The sequence below is a fragment of the Phascolarctos cinereus genome, unplaced genomic scaffold (genome assembly GCF_003287225.1).
Source record: "Phascolarctos cinereus isolate Bilbo 61053 unplaced genomic scaffold, phaCin_HiC Scaffold_726;HRSCAF=1367, whole genome shotgun sequence".
Classification (NCBI taxonomy): Eukaryota; Metazoa; Chordata; class Mammalia; order Diprotodontia; family Phascolarctidae; genus Phascolarctos; species Phascolarctos cinereus.
In genome coordinates, this window is record NW_027556098.1 from 345,284,454 (window position 1) to 345,301,586 (window position 17,133).

Sequence of the window (17,133 nt, forward strand, 5' to 3'; positions counted from 1 at the left end):
ATTGAAACAATGTTAAAATGATGGCTATGTTCTATGGCAAGTCACACAAAAATCATTTCAACCTGTTAGGTATTTCTAGAAATAACACTGTTGAATCTTACTCCAATGTTTCTGGGTGAAAACGTATTGAGTTCCAATAGGAAAGTCTTTTGGCGGCCATCAGAAAACTTGTCAGCTAAAATGGCTGAGGTTGGGCCTTCGAATAATGACAATGGTGTGTCTTCAACAAGTAGTGATATAAATTTGTTTTTTATGGGTTAAAAAGTGGTCAATTGTGTGTTTGGAAGCAACAAATTTAAAGAAGAAATGAAAGTGTCAAAGAGGAAAATGAAGTGAGAACAGTCCCATACTATAGTATATGAAAAAAAATGATGCTCTCCCCTCATTTTCAGCTGAAGTAAATGTCATGTTACTCTTACTTCATAGACTTGATTCAAACTTTTTTTTAAATAAAAAAATACATATTTTAGTAGGGTTTGTGTTTGAAAACATTTAATAATTTTGTCTATTGATGTATTCACTCTTCTTTCCCCTCCCCAACCCTATACTCCCTACCCATGCATTAAGTTTTGGAAACTCAATTATAAAAAGTGAACTTGCCCATTATGAGAAGGAAGCAGTGACTAGTGTTCTAAAAAATGCTATAGGAAATCCATTATTATTGAGATGATATTGAAGAAGTCTATTATTGGACAGAGATAGAAGATACAGCCAAGAGACACAGAAGTTTCTACACATAAGTGACCTGACTTGGAGAATCAGGAAATTTGTTGTCTAATTGAGATAGGTATTTAATCCTTGCCAGTATTCATCACAATCCCCTCCCCCAATTTATTCAAGGCCCATTATCATCTGGCACCACCATACTTTTCATGTCTCATGTGACATTATTCTTCTTATGCACACTATGTTCCAGGAACACTGAACTACTCTACCTCTCCAGAACTAATCTCTCTAGATTCCATGTTTTTATGTTCAAATCCCCTGTGCCTGGAATACATGCCCTCTTCTTCATCCATTCAATTCCTGGTCATCCTTGACAATGCAACTCAAATGCCGCCTCTTCAATGAAGCTCCCCATCTGGTAAGAATCTTATCCCTTAGATCATACATAGCACTTTGTTTCACAACTTCAATGTACCTATCAATTAACACCATGTATTAATGTTAACTGAATTTGCATCTTGTTCCTCTACTAAAATGTGAGCATCATGAAGACAAAGACAATGTTTTATCTAAACTACATATCTTCCTATTGCCAGTCATAGTACTTTGCAAATGGCAAATACTTAAGAAATACTTTTGAATGATGGACTTCTTGCAGGAACAAATGATAACTGATACAAGAAACCTGGAAAGAGTCTCTAGTGAATGACCTGGAAAACTTGGGATGGAATGTAGACTTCTGTCATAAGTGGAATATTCATTTTTAGTTGAAGATTGTGAATTTGGAAGGAAAAAGAAAAATATGGAAAGACAATAGCTTAATTTGTAAATGATTTAAAAACAGCATTTCATTTTTCTGGGCTACAGAAAATGAAATACTAGATGATATACTTTAGTTGTATGCTAGTGCCTTAAGCCTTCCTTCACCTGCTGGTTGCAGTGTGTCCCCTGAGGAAAGACTCTCAGGGACTGGCCCAGGCATCTTCCACCTGCCCCAAAGAAACCACTTCCATCTGTAGCAGTCCAATGCTATTTTCTGTCTCCTGCTGGCAGCCCAATGTCCCAACTGGGATATGGAAAACTCCTTATGCAAAGAAGAACAAGACTCACTTTGACCTCATGCCTCCTATCTCCTACTACGCCTATCCTTTGAAGGGAGAGGAGTGGCACCCTCCATTCAACAATGAACATTATCACACCTGGTCATACGTTTCACATCCCAGGGACTCTGAATTCCTATAGACCATCATCCAAACCCTATTTTGCACTCCCTAACACCCTATTCCTTATTCAAATTCCCCTCCACCATCCCCCCACAAAATTTCATCCCAACTCCGCCTAGCCCTTCCACTGAACCCCCAGGCATGTCTGTTCCATAGGCGACAGACTACCCTGTATCTTAAATCTATCGGTCTCCAAATCCTTCTGTCTATTAGCTTTAACTGAAGCCTGACTCCCTCCAGATAACACAACTTCCCCCTCTTCCCTTTCTAGTATTGTCTGTATCTTTATTCGTTCTTCTTGGCTCATCGGTCAAAGGTGGGAGGGTGGTGCTGAGAGGGTAGTTGGAATACTCCTTGCTCCCCAATGCCTTCCAGCTCCCCTTCCTCCTTCATCACACTTGGTAAACTTTCTTCCTTTGAGGCATATGCTATTCATATACAACCCCAGACAAAATGTTGGTAACTGGGATTACAGATGTGAGCTATCACTCCCTGCCCACTATGATTCTAAATCTAATCCAAGAAACATTTATTAAGCAAGTACTACGTGTCAAGTACTGTGTTAAGCGGTGGGAATGCAATTAATAAAAAGGTACACGGTCTCTACCCACAAGGAGCTTATAATCTAATGATGTTAAATGATTTTGAGTTTGCATGAATCATATCCCAGGCTACTAACAGTGCATGAATATGTGATTACAAAGCAGTTATTCATATTCTTTGAGAGAATCATAGACTTAAGTGGGATAGGTTACAAGTCCTACACATCAGTTTAATAATCAATTGCAAAATTACTATTTAGGGAAGTTGTACCCAGATAGCAGTTCTTGTGAAACAAACTCAGATGTTTTAGAGACTGCATGTTCCCCATAAGTCCATTGGAATTTAGCTACCAAATAAACTAATGTGATTTTAGATGACATTAATAAAATTTTAGTATCCAGATTATTATCTACCTTAACCACCCCTGGAGTTGATACTCAGTTTTTGTAATCCACTTCTCAAACACTGACAAACTGGAGCAGGTCTAGAAAAGGGAAGCCAGAATGGCCAGGAATTCAAAACTATTTCATGAGGCTATGTTTTAAAAAATGAGATTTTTCACTCTAGAGAAGACAGGACTTCAGGGACAAATATTTGAGAACTTTCCAAATATTACAGTGATTCAATTTGTCTCTGGTTGCAGAGAGTATAACTAGAACCAATAAAGAGAATTTAGAGGGAGGTAAATTTCAGTTTGACATAAAGAAAACTTCTTATACAATCAGAACTCTGAAAATAGAATAGAATACCATGTTAGTCACTGAGTTCCCTGTAACTTGAATTGTTCAAGAATTAGGTAAATGGCCGCTTGCTGAATATGCTGTAGAGGAGATTCATTTAAGGGGGATGACAAATTTGTTACCTGATGCTGCTGCTTAAATATAAATACTTTCCTACCTATGAATGAATATAGAATTAAGTTTCTGTTTGTCCTTTGTTCTTGAAGAGGACCATGACATCAGGGAGGTGATGCCATGACAAAAAGTGAATTGAATTTAAGTGAGGAAGGGCCGTGCAAGGTCACCAGCCTCATTTTCTACTCTAGAGCCATCTGGGTCCAGTAGCCAGATATAGATCAGGACAAGTGGAGATGGCCCAGGATGTAATTGTTTCTGTTTTGCCCAGAAGCCCTGAGGGTCTTCTCCTCCTAAATCTACTTTTTTTTTTAAGGAGGTCGTTCTTTATTTCATTTTTTTTTTGTGGTTTCTCCTTCACTTTCTTTTTTTAAAAAATATTTTGTTAATTTATTTTTAGTTTTCAATAATCACTTCCACACATTTTTGAGTTTTAAATTTTGCTCCCCCTCTCTTCTCCCTCCCTTCCCAAGAAGGTGTACAATCTGATATTGGCTATACATATACATTCCTATTAAACATATTTTCACATTAGTCATGTTGTAAGGAAGAATTAGAAGCAATAAGAGGAACCACAAGAAAGAGGAAACAAAATAAAACAGGAGGGAAAAAAGAGCAAATATGATGCTTCAGTCTGCATTCAAGCTCCATAGTTGTTTCTCTGGGTGTGGATAGCATTTTCCATCATGAGACCTTTGGAGATGTGGAAAAGACTAGAGATGTTTATTCTACCTCCCTTCAAGCCCTTTGACTGAATCTAAACTTAATAGAACAAATCCTCTTAATAAAAGGATTTGTTCTTTCAATCTTGGACTTCTTCAAAAGGTCCCACCCAGGGACCTAGAAGTCCATTTGTGGCCTCCAGGCCAAAGGTTCCCTACTCCTGTACCTTGAATGAATTCTTACCTTTCTTTAAAACTCAGCCTAGATGCCATCTCTTTTGATAAGTATTTGCTGATCTTTGTTATTATTTATTCTCTCCCTCTCTGCAAATGACTTTCAATTTAGTTGTTTTTGTAGATATTATAAAGCAAATAGAATGTAAGCTTATCAAGGACAGAGGCTTTCATTTTTGTTTATCCAGTTGTTATTCTTATTCCAATTAAGAAGACACTTTTCACATGTATGCACTTTCACATATACATATATACACACATATACACATACACACACATGCACACAAACCTGTAAATGATTTCTTCACATTTTGCTTAAAAAACCGACTTTTTAAAAAGTCAATCATTTTAGTTTAGAGATTATTATTTATAAGTTAGTGAAATCTAAATCCTGATCACTTTATAGAAAATTGACTTTTTTTCCCTTGTACCATAGATCATTGCTTTAGAGTTAGAAGGAACTTAGGATTTATCTTGTCACTATATTGTACAAATGAAAAATAAGAGTTCAGAGAAAGGAATTATTTGGCTGAGGTTATCCAGATCGGATATGGCAGAGCCAGGATCTCAACCCACGTCCTCTGACTTCATAGTCATTACTCTTTTTTTTTCTTTTAATATAAATTTATTTATTTTTAGTTTTCAATATTCAGTTCCACAAGTTTTTGAGTTCCAAATTTCTCACTTCTCCCCCCACCCCAAGATGGCATGCATTCTGAATACCCCTTCCCCTGGTCTGCCTTCTCTTCTATCTCTCCCCCCTCCCTTCTCTTAATCCCTTCCCCTTCTGTTTTCCTGTAGAGCAGGATAGACTTCTGTACCCCATTTCCTGAATATCTTATTTCCCAGTTGCATGTGAAAACATTTTTTTTTAAAACATGTGTTTTTAAAACTTTGAGTTCCAAATTTTCTCCCTTCCTCCCTTTCTACCCACCCTCATTGAAAAGGCAAGCAACTCAATATAGGTTGTACATGTGCAGTTATGCAAAACACTTCCTTAGTAGACATGTTGTGAAAAACTAACTCTATTTCCCTTAATCCTATCCTGCCCTCCCATTTACTCTATTCTTTCTTTTGACCCTGTCCCTCCTCAGAAGTATTTGCTTCTGATTACCCTCTTTCCCAATCTGCCCTCCTCTCTATCACCCCCCTGCTCTCTTGTCCCCTTCTCCCCCTATTTTCCTGTAGGGTAAGACAGATTTCCATACCCAATTGAATGTGTATGTTGTTCTCTCCTTAAGCCACATCCTATGAGAGTAAGATTCCCTCATTCCCTCTCACCTTCCCCTGTTTCCCTTCCACTGTGAGAGACTTTTCTTTTGGTTTTTTTTTTGTGAGAGATAATTTACCCCATTCTACCTCTCCCTTTCTTCTCCGAGTATCATCCTCTCTCATACCTTAATTTTATTCTCCAGATATGACCCCTTAATCTTCAACTCACCCTGTGTCCTCTATATATCTATATATATATACATACATACAATTTTTTTCCCTCAACTACCCTAATACTGACAAAGTTCTCATGAGTTACAAATATCATCTTTCCATGCAAGAATGTAAACAGTTCAATCTTAATAAGTCTCTTATGATTTCTCTTTCCTGTTTACCTCTTCATGTTCCACTGGAGTGCTGTATTTGAAAGTCAAATTTTCTGTTTAGCTCTGGTCTTTTCATCAGGAATGCTTGAAAGTCCTCTATTTCACTGAATGACCATTTTTTCCCCTGAAGGATTATACTCAGTTTTGCTGGGTAGGTGATTCTTGGTTGTAATCTTATCTCCTTTGCCCTCTGGAATATTATATTCCATGCCCTGCAGTCCTTTAATGTAGAAACTGCTAAATCTTATGTTCTCCTGATTGTGTTTCCTTGAATTGTTTCCTTCTGGCAGCTTGTAAGATTTTCTCCTTAACCTGGGAACTCTGGAATTTGGCTACAATATTCCTAGGAGTTTTCCTTTGGGGATCTCTTTCAGGAGGAGATCTGTGGATTCTTTCAATTTCTATTTTGCCCTCTGGTTCTAATTATATCAGGGCAGTTTTCCTTGATAATTTCTTGAAAGATGATGTCTAGGTTCTTTTTTTGATCATGGCTTTCAGATAGTGCAATAATTTTTAAATTCTCTCTCCTGGATCTATTTTCCAGGTCAGTTGTTTTTCAAATGTGGCCCACGTATTGCAAGGACCATCACAACTTCCTATAGCATGGGGCTGTCACTGTGTGGCTTGAAGGGAGGTAGAATAAACATCTCTAGCCTGTTTTCACCTTACCTTTCTCCAAGAGACTTTAATTTCTTCTGGGAGGGGAAGCAAGTTGAGGCCAATGGCCAATCTGATTTCCTCAGAGGGGGGTGGGTACCAAGCTGAAGTTATATGTATCTGCTCCCTTGAATATTATTAGTCTAGCTCAGGGGTGGGGAACCTGTGACCTTCATGCCACATGTCCTCCTTGGGTACAGCCTTTTGATCAAGTCCAAGTTTTACAGAACAAATCATTTTATTAAGGGGATGTGTTCTGTGAAGTATGGATTCAGTCAAAGGGCTACACTTGAGGACCTAGAGGGCCATATGAGGCCTTGAGGCTGCAGGTTCCCCACCCCTGGTCTAGTTGATATGGTTGGGTTTGCCAGCTGGACTGAACTGACTTTTAACCAGTGGGTGGCCAGAACCAAACAGAGCAGGTTAGAAGAGAGTCAGGAATCAAACAGAAAATTAATTTCAAAGTGATGGAAACACCTTGCAAGTGAGGACATGTAATGGAGCCCTTCCCCTAGTGGGGGGACCTGCTTCAGTGTGACCAAATCTCAATAGTTATACCAATGGCTGGGCAGTGAGCTGGGCAGAGAGATAATAGCAACAATGTGACATAGATTCATAGTAGGATTTCATGATCAGAACATGGATATAGCAGGTGCTTGTCCAAGCTCAGAGAACACCTGGTCAAAGTAATACAATGCTGGTGCTGGTCAAAGTAGTACAATGATTATATGAAACATGTCTGGGATTTTGCTATGGCTGAGATCATCCAGAGGGTGAGTGCAAAATGATTGTTGTTATGCCAAGCTCAGGGCATAGCTCGCTTTCTGGTCCTTCACTCTGGAAAACAGAGTGTCTCCTAATATCTTGACAGGTTCAATCTAACTTCTGATCATGGTGTCATAATTGGGGGAAAGGACACCAAGTACTAGGCCCAAGGCTTGACCCCTTTCCCACCAAATAACAGTCTCATGAACACATATAGCAAATAACAAAGAAACTTGTCTAAACAGTAGCAAAATAGAAATTATTGAAAGTATACATAGAACACACACCCAACAATAAAGAATGAAGGAGCTCTCTAATTTGGAGGAAGTAAAAGCTCAACCAAGAGAAAGTGTCCCAGATCTCCAAAAGGAAACTTCCTGAAGTCTGTACTGTAATTAACTGGGATAGGGACATGATGGAGACTGCTAGTTTCTCTCATATCTTTCCTGAGATGTTTTTTCTTTAGCAACCTAAAGTGGGGCTGATTTCTTCCATCTTCCTTCTTGAAGCTGGAAGCCAGGAATTCCCAAAGCAACTGGGAAGCTTACTCTCACCAACTCCATTCTATTCCTCATGCAGGACAGTAAATTCATCTCACCCAGTGCCATACCAATGGGCTTTACACCTTTTTCTACAGTTGTTTCATGTTTCCAAAGTATTTTCAAAGGGTCTCCCTCACTACACTTAATTTTGCGATATACTTCTTCACTTACTTAAAAAAAATAACCTTTAATCAAATTATGTTTCATGCTCTCTATGCTGGCATTCCCAACTATAGGATAAAAATGAACTTGGGATGACCACATTATCAGCTTCAGGTTGTTGTCCAGTCATGTCCAACTCTTTGTTACCCATTTGGGGTTTTCTTGACAAAATGCTGGAGTTGTTTGCCATTTCCTTCTCCAACTAATTTTATAGTTGAGGAAACTGAGGCAAACGAGTTTAAATAATTTGCCCCAGCATCACACTTGAACTAAGGAAAATGAGTCTTCCTGATTCCAGGCCCAGGACTCTATCCACTGAGCCATATAGTTGCCCCTAAGGTGCCTTGTATACCAACCACCATCCAGCACATGCTGCTAGAGTATCTGTGCAGGATGGTTTAGCTGCAGTCCTACTTGAAATGTTAAAGTCCTAAGGTTCTAGATTGCAAGGGGCAGAGGCCTTAAATCACCTAAATTACAAAGCTCCCCCAGAAGCACCCTTCACCCCAAGCACTCTTTGATCTAATGACAATGGCCACTTTACTGTTCTTAAACAAGATACTCCATCTCCTGACTCTGGGCATTTTCACTGGCTGTCCCTACACCTGGAATGCTCTCCCTCATCTCTGACTCCTGGCTTTCCTGGCTTCCTAGGCTTCTGTTAAGTCTCAGCTAAAATCTCACCTTCTATAGCAAACCCTTCCCCACCCCTAGAATGAAGAAATGCCTTCTCTCTGTTGATTTTTCTATTTATTCTATAAATAGTTTTATTTATTATCTGCCACATTACACTGTGAGTCCTTGAGAGCAAGGACTATTTTACATTCCTTTCTACCCCCGGAATTTAGCACAGTACCTGGCACATAGTAGATGCTTAATAAATGTTTGTTGACTGAAAAAAAAGAAAAAAAAATAATTGGAATAGAAAAAAAAGGATTTCCTAGCTACCATTTCCTTGATATTAGACTGAAGAAGGATCCAAGTTTAAAATTTGAGTGAGGACATAGTATGTGCTGCCATGGGACTAATGAGTTGCCTTTTAAATATGCTTCAAGTCAGTTGTTTCTCCACACAATTTGAAATTATATCTGCCCTTTTGTATTTCAGCTGCTTTGTCCATTATCTTCATTCTTCTTTAAGTACACTTAACACATGCTCCTCTGAGCCTTCTCACAGATCATCCTGTCTTCCTCGCTGTAAGTAGAGAGGTCTTTATTCAAAAAGCTCAGGAAATCCCATCTATAGCTAATTTTTCCAATGCTAACCCAAAGAGCAAACTCTAATTACCCTACCTTGTTTAAATTCTTGCTTTTTCAGTTACTACCACATACTATAAACCAATCCCTTTGGGGTTTTTTTGTCATGGTAATATGACAATTATTAATTAATCTTTTTGTTGGTCCATGTCTATGTTCTCTCACTATAGAACTAGAGAATTTCAGGGAGGGTCCTCATTTATCTAATCTACTATGCATAGATAGATGATAGATAGATATAGATAAATCCATATATCTATGAAGAACTATATCTATTCTGTAGAATGTGTACATATGTTTACATGGAATTCATTGTATTAATCTTATGGTTATCCAATCATGCCTCACTTTATTTATTCATTCATGTATATATTTATTCACTCATACTATAAATATTTATTGAACATTCCGTGAAGCAATGTGGTAAGTTTCAAATTATGAAGAGTCTTGCTTTTAGCAAAAATGGAGATAGTAGAACATGTGAAAAGTGAAATCTTTCACATTATCCATCATTTTCTAGGACATCTTTAAGGTATTATAGCTACAACAGAAAACATTTAATCTCTGTTTAAAGAGAGTACAAGAAAAAGTGCTAGAATCATGCTCTAAGTAACTGGAAATTATATTGTTCATAAAGCCAAACACAATGAAATTCTTATAAATATGTCTATGGATAGGTAGGTATTCTGGGAGAATTACTTTATTTCTATTAAATTAGAGCTTCATTTCACCTATGTCTTCATTATTTCAAAAACCAGCTTTATCATCTCTTTGTAAGGAGGGACTAGAAAAATGCTAAGTCAGGATGGCAATATTTTATTTTAAGTGCATTTTGAAGCCACATTTGAAACTAGCCTACCAGTTTGTGAAATGATGCTCATTTCACCCATTTCAAGATTTTATACTGTACATCTTTGCTCTCAGGGGCATATTTTAATTTGAAACTTTCTATCCTTCAATTGTAAAACTGCTTCCTCTATCAGTCTGCAATGACTGACATAATAGTGTTTGCTAGTACTTTCAACAGATTCACAAAGTTTTACTATCATTGTTAATTGGATACAATATGAAATCAACAATAGATAACCTCATATAAACACAGAACATATTTCTAAAATAATCTATGCAGCATTCCTCTTTCTATAGGGACTGAAGTATGTTCTCTGCTCTCAGACTGGAAATTACTAATACTTTCTTGATTTTTTCCTTTAACATTTAATATTTTTTAAGAATGTTTTGTAAGAATCTATTCTCCCAGTTATTAAAAAATCAAAGAAATAGGCAATGTAATCTTTCAAATATATGATGGCTCATCTGAATCAGGAAAGAAGAATAATTGTAATGAATTCTTTTCATTTAAGTATTAAAGCCTCAACAAAAATGAATTATTTTTCTGATATGGTAGTGAAACTTTAAAATATCTAACATGAGAATTTATTTTCTTTTGCTGACCATATAGTAGCCTAACTTTTAAGGAAGATAAAAGTTCAGGCATCTACTTATCTGAGGTAGCTAATTGCTGCATTCTATGCTATTTCACTTAATGCTTTATTAATTTTAAATTCAGATTAAGTATACTGATTAGGTAACATTGGACAGTATGGGAAAACACTCCTTTTAAAGGAAAATTAAAAAAAAATAAAACTTACTGCTTTTCTCCCACATGTTGAACAATCATATCGTTAATAGTTTTTTTTCTTCTCATGCTGAAAATAGAACTAAATTTATTGAATGTTGTATATACTTTATATGTTTTACTACATAATTTCTAGAAAGGAGAGTGAAATTCTGAATAGAACAACAAATAGAACGTCATTTTTAGATGCACATCACTGATCATTTATTTTATTTATTTTAAGGAGAGAAGAGAAGAACGCTCCCCAAAGGAAAAAAAAAAATCTAGTCTTTTTTCAAAACCCTTCAAAATGAAGCCACTTTTCTTTTTCGGTCCATAATTTTTGAAGTAGCATCCTAAAGGTGGCGCTCTTAGAAATTTACCATGCCAGAAAATGGGGGGGGGGGGGAATCCCATCAGGAAAGCAGTTTAGTAATGCGATCTAGGGAGGGCAAGAAGAGCAAGTAAGAAAACCCAAAGAAAAATGCGGCAGGCGACACATTCTAGGAGATGCCCTTCAACGACAGTCGCTGTTCTGACAAAACAAACCTCCAAACTCCCAGCCCAAGTGTACGAGGCAAGGAGACAGATAATGTGGAGGAGAATTCTCAAACTCTAGGGATTTTGGTGGTGCACGGCTGCTCAGTTCTTGCCTCCCCACCTTAATTCCAGCAGAGCCTATTTCAAAGGAAGTGATTGGTACTTCTCACAGAGGGGATGGGATTCCCAGAAGGAATAATACCATGTCACGGAAGACCACGGGAGGATAATTGGTCAGTCATCTGTTGCACAAGCGCAAAGCCAAAGGAGAAGTCTCCTTGGATGGAAGTGGTGAAGAATATTTAGAAGGTTAGGACTTGGAAGGAATTAAGGGAATTAAAGTAGAGGCGGGAAAGGGGAGATGGTGAGAGTGATTGCGAACCTAGATCCCGTCTGTAATTCCACATCTGACAAATAGAATTCCAAAAAGATTCTCCTGGGACAAGAATGAGGAACGAAAAGCTTTGCGAGTGACTGGCTCAATGGACATCTAAAGGACACCTTTAAAGCCAAGTAAGTTCTTGCTAACTTTGCAAGCTGTGCTCTCTTTCTCATTCGGATCTTTTAATTCTGAGCCTGTGCGTGAAGATAAAAAGAGACTAGCGAGGCGAATTGGATAACTTTTATTTAGGTAGCTCACTCTATGCAGCATGTACTCACATCTATCTATACACACCCATATGCCACACACACACACACACACACACACACACACACACACACACACACACACACACCCATCCTATTCCTGCTTTCAGAGGTAGTCAGGCAATCCCTTGAGATTTAAATATCGAATCGGGGGAATAGAATTCTTTCTTGCACCGGTTTTAGGGAAAAACAGGGTTTGCGGAAGATGAGTGGGGGTAGGGGGAGAGAAAGGGGCGGCTGTTTGTAATTTATTCATCGCGACCCCATAAATTGTTGACACTGGAAAGACGCATCCTCCAGGGTTTCTGCTGGCGAAGTCTGACACCTTGAGGACAAGGGAGGGCTTGCTAGAAAACCTGGAGAAGCTGGGGGTTTGGAGGGGGCTTCAGAAGCCTGGGTTGCTGATCTGCCTTGCTCTGAGGACCCTGGGGACCCGATTCTTTTTGGAAATCTGCTTCTAACACGTTATCCTGGCGAAGGGCAGTTCATTGGGTGGGTGGAGACTCAGCGAACCTGACTATGAACCTGATAGCTGCCCCCTAAATTTCTGAATCAGCTACCTTATTCAGGTTCAGGTTAACCCGGGAGTCAGTCCTGCTCTGCATAATGGCGTGGAAATGAACTCATCTTGGCCTCGGCGGGGTGCTCTGAGTACACAGCGGACACTCAATACCTGTTGGTCAAATTGCCTTGAATTCGCTGATTGAGATCCTTTTCAGGATTAGCCAGAGGTGATAATGATTGACAAGCGGTGGGAGCAGCAACAGCTCCGGCTGTTTGGCTGCCCACTCGGGGTATGGCCAATCCAGTGGGCAGGGCAGGGTCCCAGCTTTCTCCCAACCTTCCAGTCCAAGTATGGGATGTGACGACACTCAGTCAATCACCCATCTAAGTGCAAAGATAGACGAAACCTTCTAACCCATTTGCCTTGCAAACTGAGACTTTCCCGCTCAGTATTTAAGTCGCCGACTTCCCCCACCCCCTTTTTGGACTCCTTCCCCTCTTCCTTTTTTTTCCCCTTGTCACCCATGGCATTGCAGCCTGATAAGCTGTACTACCCTCTGCTCAGTGCCAACTGCGTGGGCTGTGACTTCATGTGTTTTCCTTGGAAAACCGAACACTCAGAAAGAAACTCAGCAGAGATTGAGGAAATCCCAGCCGAAGTCGGGGGTGCTTTCACAAGTCACAGCTGCAGACAACATCGCACAGCTGGGGATGTGATTCCGTCTGAGAACTGACCGGGAAATAGCAACTTTCCAGGTAAAAGGTGCATTCTCTGACCGCTAGCTAGGAGGAGTCTGGGGAGAGGCAGCGCCTGGCAGTCTCTTCCTGGATCACAATGAAGTTTTCTCCAGAAGCTCAGTGGGCTGCAAGTCCCCTCTGCCCCCCTAGCCATCCACTGGGGTTACGGTCTAGGAAGGAATGAGACTCTGCCCTCGCCGCCCTCCCCGCTCCTCCTTCTTTCTCTTCCCCCTCCCTCCAGCCTTCTAACCCCTGGATGGATCTATTTCATTAATCAGCTCTCTGGGGCAGCTTTGAAGAAGTCAGCCGTGCTCCTCCACCCTTCTTTGCTTGCCCTATCGCTGAGCATCCCATTGCACAGGCTAATGGAGTTTACTGACTTTCAGAAGCGGGCGGGAGGCAGCTGAGGGCGGAAAACAAGAAGAATGGAGTGCCCAGTGCGACTTATATGGTAAACAAGGAGACTGAAGGAATCCAGAGGTCTTTTAGGGTCCTTAAGCTTCTTCAAATGTTCAGGGTCCTCGGGGTTGGTTATGGTCCCACGGGCGGGGAACCTAAAACGGGAGGTATAAAACACGTCCGACAAATTCGCGTTGAGGAAGCGAAGGGAGCTAAGTGGCCAATATCTTCTCAGACTTAAGCCTTGCGTCATTTTTATTCCCATGTATCTGTCAGGGAGCAGAAAGCACTCTCCTGTTAGTGGGACTAGAGCAAGCGGTTCCTTGGTCGCATGGCAACGGGCATTGAGATTAAATAAGAGACCCTGCCTCCTGTTTCTGTGAATCACTTGGGTTCCTTATTTGTCAGTCCAGATACAAAGGTATTTGGGGATGGGGGAGATGGAATCATGGCTGTTTTCATTACAAGAGTATCAGTTTCCTACCTAACAAAATGTTAGGGCCATGAAACTTTAAAGAAAAGAGAGAGAGAGATGCCCCAAACAGTGGAAAAGGAAATGGTTAAAAGCAATATTAAATGGTGACAAGTTTTTTTTCTTTTAGTTTTTATTTTTCCTAAAGATAATCCTGAATAGGTGAATCAATGCCCCCTTTGGTTTGAATTTGATTTCTAACATTCTTATCAGAAAAATGGTGCTGCAGAGTTACTTCCTAGTTGTTCAAAGGGGGTAGGATAATCTGAATTTTCCTAGTGAAACTCAAATTAGGTAGGAGCAGTTCTGCGTGTGCTTAAATGTAGAAAATATATTGTATCCTGATGTACTCTTTGCTATTGGAATTTAGTGCTCTTTGTCTTTGAGTAATCACATTGAGAACATCACAGTATCACAGATCATTGAAGTAGTGCATGTATATATGTATGTAGGTACATACATATATGTATGTATATATAGTAGTTGCTTGATTGATGGAATAGAGAATTTACTAACTTCATTTATTAGGCTTCTTTCTATCCTCACTCCAGCATCTAGCATAGTTCCTTACATATTGCAGGTGCTCAATGAATATATGATGAATAATGAACAAATGAGTGAATGTGTAGGAGATGAGGGAAGGAAGGGTTTACAGGTGAAGGGAGAGACAAGAAATCCTTGGGAAATTTGAGTAGATGATACTGGTAAAATGAATAATTTGTTGTTGTTGTTGTTTAAGTGTATCTACTTCCATAAGAATGAATGCAGGTCAGTATAACAGAAGCCATTAAATAAGTCTCACACACAGAGTATCAGGAAAGGCCAACAAATTAAAAAAAAATATGTAGGGGTATTAGCTGATATCATGGATTAGCATTACCCCTGTAGAATTTTAAAAAAAAGCACAATTCATTGGGTCATAAATATAATATCACTAAGCAACTTTAAGATAATATTCTCATTCTACAAAGTCTTCTGAGAATTCTGCTTTGAGGGCTCTTAGAATAATAGACATTTAGAGTGCTGTCCCAAAAACACACACACATACACACATACACACACACACACACACACACACGCACAAATAAAAAATAAAACAGACTCAGAAGAAAGTCCAATGACAATAAAATGATTACCAGGTTGGAACTAAGATGGATACTTTCATAATTAGGAATTCTTCCTCTCCAAAGAGAAGGAACATAATGAAATGAGTCTTAACTGCAATGTGGAGGATTTAGGTTAATAAGACATGAAGTATAGCTTGATAAATGAAATATAAACAGTGCAGAAAGTCATATTATTATCTTGCTTTCTTGATAAGTCTTTAATTAGGATAGATTCTTTTTTTTCTAACTGGTGAAAGTTAAATAGTATTATTTTAGGAAGGATAAGGCTTTTATTCTTAAAGTCCCTTCAACCTTAGGATTTTATAGTCTAACCTCTCTCTTTCCTGCCCTCTATATCATAGTACACTTTTAAGAAATCAGGAAGGAGTTATATTTACAAGACTGAGAAATCTGGCTGAATAGATGTTTCATGAATTTTAGCTAAGCTTGTTGGAGCTGACAAAGTGGTAAGTGACCAAATAATCATATGATCTAAGAGTAATAAGTTCCTTTGTTGGACCTCAGGTCCAATTAGAACCTATTCTATATAAGAAAGCCTTCATTAGAACATTATTTAAATTTTTAAATAATGCTAAAGTAAAGCAGCATGGCTGACTTTGGAGTTAGAAGTCAATCAACAGATATTTATTTAGGGCCTATTATGTGTCAGGCTCTGAGCTAAAAGCTAAGGATACAAACGCAGTAGTAAGACACTCCCTTACCCAAAGGAACAAGGAATACATGAGTAAGAGTCTTGCCTCTCTGTCACATAAGATGATGTAAACTTAAATAAGTAAATTAACCCCTCTGGTCTGCAGGCAAGTCTTCAAGTTAGAGATGAATTCTTAATCTTCATGGTTGGAGAGATTTGTCACAAAGAGAAATACCCAAGCCGGTGAAATCACAGTTCCAGAATCCCCTTTACCTTACAATCCTAGAAGCATAGATTATATCTTTCTACTGAGAATAAGATTCTTAACCTGGCATCCAAGAATAGACTTCAAGCGTTCTGTGAATTTGGATGGGAAAAAAATAATCACATCTTTATTTTCTCTAACCTCTAATTAAGACTTAACCATTTCCTTCAATTATGATTACAAACATTATTCTGAGAAGAGGTCTATAGGCTTCATCAGACTCTCAAAGAGAGCTCTCTCTCCTCTCCTCTTCTCTCTCTCTGTGTGTCTCTCTCTCTTTCTCTGTCTCTCTGTCTCTCTCTCTCTCTCTCTCTCTCTCTCTCTCTCTCTCTCTCTCTCTCTCTCTCACACACACACACACACACACACACACACACACACACACACGACTGAGAATCCCTGATTTAGAGTAAATAATTGCTCATAAGTTCCTTAATGTCAGGGACTGTATGTCTTTCATAAGTGTATCTTTAGACCTTAGAATAGTTCTTGGTGCATACTGAGTATTTAGCAAATGCTTTAAAATTCATTAAATGTGTTTTTCATTTAGAATAATATTAGAAATGGACTTCACCTTTTTTGAAAAAGGCCATACCTCTGATTTAATTCTGGCCTAGAATTCCTGGTAGGAACCCTCCCTGTACTAATTCAGATCAGCAACTATTCTGCAATTTAAAATCTTCAAGAGCTGCTTGAGGCTTACCTTGTTAATGATATTCCCAGGATTACACAGCTAGTATACATCAGAGCAAGGATTTGAACCTAGCTCTTTCAGAGACAAGACATGTTTGCTATCCAATATGCCAGCAGGTTTCTTCGATGGTATTAACCTTACCATTTATTCCAATAACCCCCCACCCTTTTACAGAACAGTGGCAAAGCTGAGATTCAAGCCTGGGTTCCTGGACTACAAATTCAATATTATTTTTTTCAAAGTTGCAGAGCCATTCACTCAAATTGTGTTCTATAATTTAACTACTAGGATCTAATTTCAACTTACAAAAAAAAATCTTAGAAATAAGCCTGAAACAG

The 17,133-nt window shown here is 38.8% G+C and overlaps 1 protein-coding gene across 1 annotated transcript in view; it reads left to right on the plus strand.

The window, feature by feature from the left end:
* Positions 1-11,263: 11,263 nt before the first annotated feature.
* Positions 11,264-17,133, plus strand: part of TRPC4 (transient receptor potential cation channel subfamily C member 4) — a 271,822-nt gene continuing 265,952 nt past the window's right edge. Inside the window, 1 exon segment of the mRNA XM_020970010.2 lies at positions 11,264-11,830. The gene's annotated coding sequence lies outside the window, so the exon portion shown is untranslated.